The sequence below is a fragment of the Silene latifolia genome, chromosome X, assembly GCF_048544455.1.
Source record: "Silene latifolia isolate original U9 population chromosome X, ASM4854445v1, whole genome shotgun sequence".
NCBI classification, from domain to species: Eukaryota; Viridiplantae; Streptophyta; class Magnoliopsida; order Caryophyllales; family Caryophyllaceae; genus Silene; species Silene latifolia.
The window spans coordinates 227,164,163-227,172,996 of NC_133537.1; positions in this window are offsets into that span (position 1 = coordinate 227,164,163).

The window sequence follows — 8,834 nt, forward strand, 5'->3', positions numbered from 1 at the left end:
TTTAGCATTATTACTAATTATAGTCACTATTTATGTGATTTTTCATCAAAAATTCATAAATCATGCATAAAGACTTCATTATAGCCAAATATTTTAAAACCATCTTTTAAAATTTCATATGACAACATACTAAATTTCCATGACGAGATTCAAAATATAACTCATATTAACCTATTTACCCATTTAAATACGATTTGAACTTGAAAAATCCATATTTCGAGCAATACAACTCATTTTATCATGAAACTTTATAGGACATCAGTAGATAATATATGTGAAAACATGTCCAAAAACCACTGAAAAAGACAAAGTTTAGCTATTTTTCGTCCAAAAATGACATTTTAATCATAAAAATCACATTTTAATGCCAATATCATATAAAATGAACAATAAAATCCATAAATAAACCAAAATGTCCTAAAAATTACTTAGGACCAGAAACTTTTAACATGCAAGGTTATTTTAAAGTTTATCTTCATAAAACCAAATTAATTAGTTTTGTATGTTAATCATATAACTCGGAAAAACTATAAACCGATTTGCATGCAAACAACCTAAGGCTCTGATACCACTTGTTAGAATTCACTAATTCCATTATTTTACATATTCATATATGTTCAAATTTATTTAGTCATAAAATAAAAGCTAGATCTTATGCATGCAAACATAAAAAGGGAGATGAGGAAAAACGATTTCTCACCATCTAACTTTCGGCCATTTTGGGCACAAGTAAGGTCTCCTACCTTCACTTGTTCTTGAGCTATGATGAGTAATAGGATGATCCTCCAAATACTTCAAGTATAGAAGTCACTCCTATTGATTGCACCCAAGATTATACCTTATCTCTACTAAATAATATGTGCTAGATATTTGTTTAGTAGTTTACCTTAAAATTGATTACTAATACTCATATATTACATTAATAATATTTGTAATGTGATTGAATAATTTGGCTCATCATTTCTCAAGTTTTTAGAGAAAGATGAACAATAATGTGAGAGAGAGGAAAGTTATGCATGTGTATAAATGAACATGCATGAGTTTAATAGGTAGAGAACAAAATCTCTAGTATATTAAAGGGGGTCACGGTTTTGGGAGGTTGGGAGACCAATATATGGTCCTTCCCTTTTCCCTTTTGTTCTTATCAAAACCTTAGGCATCTAAGGCTAGGTAAGTAGTGTTATGATGATGTTTGTTTTAGCTTATTAAAATAAAACACCACCATCCACTAACCCTCTTCATTTTGGTCCATTTACTTAAAATGGACTACCATTTTATTTTTGTCAATTTGTCACTTGTCACACAATATGTCACGTGTAGTATGATCCATGTTATTAATTAATTTAATGCATATTTATCACATAAATATCATTTTATGAATTAATTAAATTGCATACAACAAATTGACTAGTAATACTTGATCACATAAATAAAATGGGTCATTTAATTATAATTCACAACATCTTGTAATTATAATTAACCATTCATTCTCATCTCTATCGTTTCACAAACATTATACAATTTTAGTAATAAAAAATTTCAATTACTAAAATAAATCTTATTTAATCCCATTATAATAAGATATCAATATTCTCTCTCACAAATTGAATTGTTCAATTTTAAGGAATTTATTAACTTGTATCGTCATACAATTAATCAACTTTACAGATTAGGGCATCATCCTTTAGGTGTGACCTTAAGGGATCAACTGACCACCACCGTCCCACGACAGTAACGTCAAACTCTAGCAAGCCAATCGTTACCGATTAATGTTGATCAGTTGACTATAAAATGAATCATCCCTTACGTATTCTTAAAAATTAGATTTAAACATGTGATCATCATGATCGACAATTGTGATCGCATTATTGTCGGGGACACTCCAACAATAATAGTCTAGTTAATTTGATTAGCTAGGTGGCCATACTAGGATTTATCCGTTTTTGCATGTTTTATTTATTTTATGCTAGTTCATCATGCCGCAATCGCCACACATGCATTTTTATTTGGTTTCATGCTTTTATCATTCTATTGTCGATTTAAAGTTATCGAAAATTCACCTTGTTAGTTCACTTAAAGGAGAATGCTAATTGACAAGATCTCTCACATTCTTTTAATCTAAAATTGATATTAGCCTTACCAATTATTAACACCTATGAATCCCTTATTCATTAGAGCCACGCTCGCCAAGCGGGGTGTTCTCTTTTTACCTCGGGTAAGTAGGGTGATAAAGGTTATCACGCGCCAAAGTTGGTTGGACTCAACGGGGTATAAGACGGTCTTGTATTCTGGGGCTAGTAGATGGGTTTGTTGAAATCCGTCGACTAAGAGTTCGAAAGGTAGAATTAGTCAAGCGTTGACTTACCGAATTTACACAATTATGGGATGTTTCGCTCAAGCGATGCCTATTTTGTCTAAAAACAGATCTTGGAATCATTTATATAATTTAGTGAGAGGTCATTATATAAATGGACTTATTAAAAATGTTTATCAAGTTTTTATAACATTGAATGTTGATTTTCCTTATTTCTCATTCATTTTCATTAATGTATTTACATGGTGCATTTCATCCTCCTTTTATCCTCTATTTATTATTATACTCGTTTCATTCTTTCATAGAAAGCGGTTTGTTTGAAGGAATTCGGTAGCAATGATTGGTAACATGATTTACCAAATCACCTACTTAAGCTTACAACGGTTTTTGCAATTATTTTACAACTTAAAGTCCATACATATTAAAAGGGGTTTAATGTTGCAAACTCTTATTACGAGTTTAAATAGGAGTCACATTTTATCAATAGTGTCTTGATTTCGAAAGTGACACCTCCGTCGTGATGATGACATATTAGTTTTAATTACTCAAGAGTAATTCAAAAGTTTGCGAAAAGAGTTTTCAAAAACACATAGAATACTGCGAAAAGAGTTTTCAAAAACACATAGAATACTCCAATATAATACCGTCAAATGGCTCACTTCGAGAAAGGCCAAATCGATTGTTTATGCGCTAAAGAGTTTAGGCATATGATGACAATTGAACGGTAAGGTAGTCCAATTTCGCAAGAAGTTGAGATTTTGCCACATGTTGCAGTCACCTTATAGTAATTTACTCTTACTAAGTGTATAAAATATCATGAATGACATGAAGAGAGGTCTTCATGAGATTCATTTTTGCTTGTTAAAGCAAAGAGGAATGTGAAAGTGAGTGGGAGTTAAGAAGAAGCAACCCTAGATGTATGCGATAGAACAAAGTTGAAAGAGACATCTACTCAATGGATAGGCTAGTTCCACTATCTTGGTATGAGATACCAAGTACATGTCATTTCTTTGTAAAGAAGTTTACATGAATTGATAAAATGTAAGACGTCTAGCATATTACATTTTTTTTATCGAAATGATGCTAGAGTAGCAACGATTTCGATAGGGACAAATGTACCTAAATTTGGTTTTAAAAGAATGTAATCATCTATGTTCACACATAGAAGGCATCACTCAGGTGATTTAAAACAAAAGGTTGTACCTACTCCTATGATAACTTGGTGGTTGGTTTAGACCGCTCAAGTTAGAGGTATTTTACATTCTTCACGAAAACTAAATATTTTACTATCTTGTAGATTTTAAAGCCTCTAATCCGGTGAACCCAATTGATAAAACCTCAAGTAAATTCGTTTAACGTATAAACGATTAGCACATCGTACAATCATTTGATTGAGAATATGGTGTGTGTGCATTTATTATGTTTTCTTTTGCAGAAAAGAAACACAAATAGTGAGGTGATTGACCATATACATACGGATGTGTAAGGCCAATAGTAGGTTATATATACTTCGTTACTTTTACCGTAATGTTAAGTAGATATGAATACTTCGTATCTATTTAATAAGACATAAAAGTGATTTTTGAAACGTGGAATATTTTCAAAATGAAGTAGTAAACCAAAATTACGACAAGTTCAAAAATGTTGATCGGAAATTTTAAAGTAATGACTTTGAAGGTCAAATGGGTAATATCAAGTAATGACCTTGATGATCACTAAGAAGATTCTCAACCATAGAGTATGGTGTAGTCAAGAAGATAAACCGAACTTTATGAGATATAGTTTGAGGTTTTTCGCAATTTTGTAAGCTATTTTCTCACTAAAAGTTTAAAACTCGACTATAATAGCCTAAATTACTCCATATGAGATATGGATAGGGAGGGTCCCTAACTTGTCATTTTTATACATTTGGGACCATAAATGTTTATGTTCAGAACCAATTTATGTATTTGTGAGGGTTATCCAAATTTTAACCACTTGGTTTTTACTCCTCCAAAACGAGAACAAAGAGTTTGTGGCTCGTAATGCTGTCTTTCTAGAAAGATTTTCATTTTCTGAAAGACAGAGTGGGAGAAATTTTGAACTTACGGAAGTCCAAGACCTAAAAGCTGAGTACAATGCAAGAAGACGTTCTTTATTGTGGCTCAGTGGTTATAAGGAGATAATTTTGCGATAATATTGCATTACTTTTTGAAAGTGACGAATCTTCAACCCTCATCAAAGGCTTTTCTATAGTATGAACTCTATGTGATGGCGTGTCACCATGCAATTCGAATTGGTCTTCTTGCACAAGATGTGATAAGAAGGAAACATGAGATGTTTTCGAGACTTGATTTGGGGCGAATACTTTGCACCAAATTAGGTTACCATGATCTTGTCATAAAGGTTACATAAGATGTTTCAATTTTGAGTTGGTTACAGAGAGTTTGTGACAACCCAAATGCCTTAATCAATTCGTATGTTCTTAGCAATATAGTCTGTCATGAGGATGAGATTCGGCAAACGAATAACGAAACTTTCTCCTTGAATGTTACTCATGAAGGGATAAAAGTTTTGTTGATCTTGTCAAGGCTAAGAAGCCTAGCATGCTTGAAAGATCCCTCTTGTGATCTTATATATGTCAAAGAGTTGGAACTTTGGGTTCAATCATGTCGTCAATCAGAATGGTATTACTCTAGTTGTCGAGGTACCATGATGATACATGGAGTTTAGTGGGAGCTAAGGTGATGTTTCTTAGTCTAAATATGTGTTTGACATATTGGTGACTAGAAATATTCTCGGGTGAATACTTGAGAGTAGCATGGCGGATCTTAAATATCCGGATCTAATGAGATAGATCTCCATGGATATTAGCTTTTTAGTCAAGAGACTTATGTGATAAGTGATACCCGTCGTTGTGAGTACCAAAAATAATATTTATAATTTCCTATTAAGACTAACCTAGGCTAGTGGTAACAGGGTCGAACCACAGAGAGGTGGGGGAGTTATAGTTGCTTTTGTTTCAGTCTATCGGTAACAGTTGTGGGGGTTTTGGTTTGAGTTGATTCTAAAACTAATAACATAAAATAAATAAATAAATAAAAGTAAATAAGGATGTAAACAACGATGAAAGGAATGCTAAGACGGTCGGTTCACTATAGCTGCGATGGCACATAATCCTAGGTAAGTCCGAAATACAGTCATGTAGGATGGGTAAAACAAGTCCTTTCGGTCCAAGTTAACTAGCAGCTCCTTTCGGCCTATGCTACCAGTCCCTAAGTCTCACTAATACTAGCTCTCGCCCTGAAAAGTGATTCTTAAAGCCTAAATTACATTATCTCTCGATCTCAGCAATTTAGTCGTCTTAATTCGTTAATTAATGCCCTTCCCTATCTCTCGATCTATGGGTCAGTCAAAACTAAGCATCTAACAAGTCTCCTCTCGGTCTCATTGCTAAATATTGCACTTAACGAATCAAACAATGCTAATCAAACACGAAAGTCGATCGATCGATCGACTACCCCATCGATCGACTAACCGGCTCAGTCGGTCGACCAGAGAAGCCAGTCGATCGACCAAGCCCTAATTCGAGGGTCACCTATTTGTATGCCATCTACGCCATAGATCCCCTACATCTTAGCGGGGTTGATTTAGCTAGACATAACGGTGATAACAACAACAGTAGAATTGACGAAATAAGCAAATGATTTCATAATTAAAATAACTAAACAAACAATAAACATGAAACGTTAAATTGGCTTTGGGATTCTATCTAGCAAGAATTAATACTACTGAAACGAATAAAAACAATACTGGAATTAAAGAGTAGAATTACCGAGGCAAGGGAACAAGATGAATCCGAAAGTAAATAAGATGCGAGCTTTATTCTAAACTACGAATAATGAATGTATAATAGGAACTGTCTATTCTAAGCTAATGAATTATTCTTAAAAGGTAGGCAGGGGTTACGTTTAAATAAGAGAGTCACGTAAAACCCTACTCGAAAACCTAATTACAATTGGGCTTCTAATCTCGTCTTTAATTTGCGCATCAGACCCGTTGTTCAGTCGATCGACCATAAGAATCAGTCGATCGACTAAGTAGCAGCGAACAGTAGCTACTGGAACCCGTGGGGTGGTCGATCGACCACTTGGACCAATCGATCGACCAACGACGCCGTATGCACTGCATTCGACGAATTCTGCATCGCGCACCGATCTTAAAACAGCTGCCATTTCTTCGTTCCTTGGTCAAATCAGGCGTTCTACGCGGCGTTGGAAAGCTAAGAGGGAAAGCTTTCACCTCCAATTGGAATCACTCGATTATCAGGTATAGAACTCAAGATATAGCCATCTGAAGCAGGCTGCAATGTCGAGAAGCACTTCTTTGCTTGTTAAACTCGTACGCACCCTTGCTTTTGCTATCTTTAGGCCTTGAAACGCGCACCAAGCTCATTCCTCGAGTCAATACTCCATGTCAAATGCAATGCTAAGTACTTAGGGATGGATTCGGCTTATTCCCGCTCAATTCTTCATATTTCTGCAATAATAGACAAAAACACGAAAGTAGAGGAAAATAGGGAAATAATGGCATATATTGCACATTTGAGCTCTGAAATGCGTGTAGAATAAAGTGTGAAACATCATATTTTAGACACGCATCAAATCTCCCCAAACCAAACCTTGCTTGTCCCCAAGCAAGAACTAGACTCGATCCTAAAACCTAATGGAACGAGTTCAATCTCAGAGCGAGATGCAAACCGAATGGCCTAAACCAATTTAATGCAATAACCAACAATCAATTAGCAATGTGAATCATGCAAACGAGTTATGTAGTCGTTAAAAACTGCTGAACCGTCAACTATAGAGACTTATCAAATTGGACTCTCACGGGTCGCTCATATCACACAAATAAGAACAAGGTGAAAATATAAGAGGATCGAAAGAATTCATTTTGTAAAGACTCTCACCTAACTACGACCTATAAGAACATGCCTGCAATATAATATGAAAGTAATCTCTACAACCGTACATATGCATTCCAACCAACAAATGACCATGACACATGCCGAGGTAAATATGGATATGTGAGGTAATGGGTAAGAAGAGGCAAAACATTTATGGGAATGTGGAGGTATAGGCGGCCAAGCTAGTACCTAAACAAAACCATATGGCAACATCCAACTTCTGGCTCATAATCAACAATAAAACCCGGTGCTAATTATCAAGCACAAATCTCGCAACTTCCATAAAAGTCACCTCCCCAAAGAATATAAATGATAACATGGGAGTGAAAATCACCAAATCATAATAATTGAAACATGTGATTTTTTCTTTCTTTTTCTCGGGCGGCAGTCGATCGACCAAAGGAAGCTGTCGATCGACCACCTTCTACAGCACTCGTTTCATTTTTTTTCTTTTCTTTCTTTTTCGAATCATTTTTTTTTCTTCTCTTTTTTTTCTTTTCTATTTTTTTCTTCTTTCTTTCCTTCCTTTTTCTTTCATCTTCCCAACATCATCTCAAAATGAGCATATAACCAAATTTGCAATAAAACATTCCCACAAATACAAGTACTAGCTCGGATAAGGTAGGCTAATTTTAGACTGTAGTTTATGGGACAAAAGAGGCTAAATTTGGCTATGAGGGGTTCATGGGCAAAATGAGGAAAGGGAAACCTCTACCACATGTGTCAACAAACCACAAACCGAATGCATACAGGTATTAAGTAGATCAAGTTCATAATTATGCAAATTAAGGAAACATGTCTCATAAGGAGTACTACTCACATTCCTAGATAAACTGGTCATGAATGTCACCAGTTATAGGCTCTAAAACTCAGAAATATGATGTAGGTTGCCAAAAATCTAAGTCAAGTCTCAAGTCCAGCAAGAAATTTAACGAAAACTCGTAGATTATGCATATGTGATTCTACTAATAACATGTCAATTAGCAAGGCTTAGGCATAAACAGCTGCGAATGCAATGTCATCATTGAAATACTACCGTTCCGACTCGACCTATATGCCAAAGTAAACGTGCATTTTTGTTTGAATTTTTGAAAATTTTTCATTTTTTTTTTTGGATTTTGTATATATATAAGGGAAATGAAATAAACAAATGCAAACTGAAGTGTAAACGTGAATGCAAGCAAATGAAATGCAACGCAAAACCCTTCCCCAAACCAAATCGCACAATGTCTCCATTGTGCAAAATCATGTAATGAAATAAAATTGGAAAACGGGAATTTGCGTTAAATGAAATAAATAAGTATGACATGAAGTGGAAATCGGGAACTCACAAGACTTTAAGCGCAGCAAAAAGGAAACTTCCCGAAACCAGCGTGAGCTAGGAGGTTTCAGTAGCCAGCAGTGCTACCAACGAAGACCTGAAAAGACAATTAAAACCGCGCATAAAACCAAGAAAGCAAAATTGGGACAGTAATTATGTGCAAGGTTAAGAAAATGGAAGAAATCAGATATATGACGGAAAATAAAGTAGAGTAGAAAACTCCCTTAATTCCGCAAATCGACCAAACACAGCAG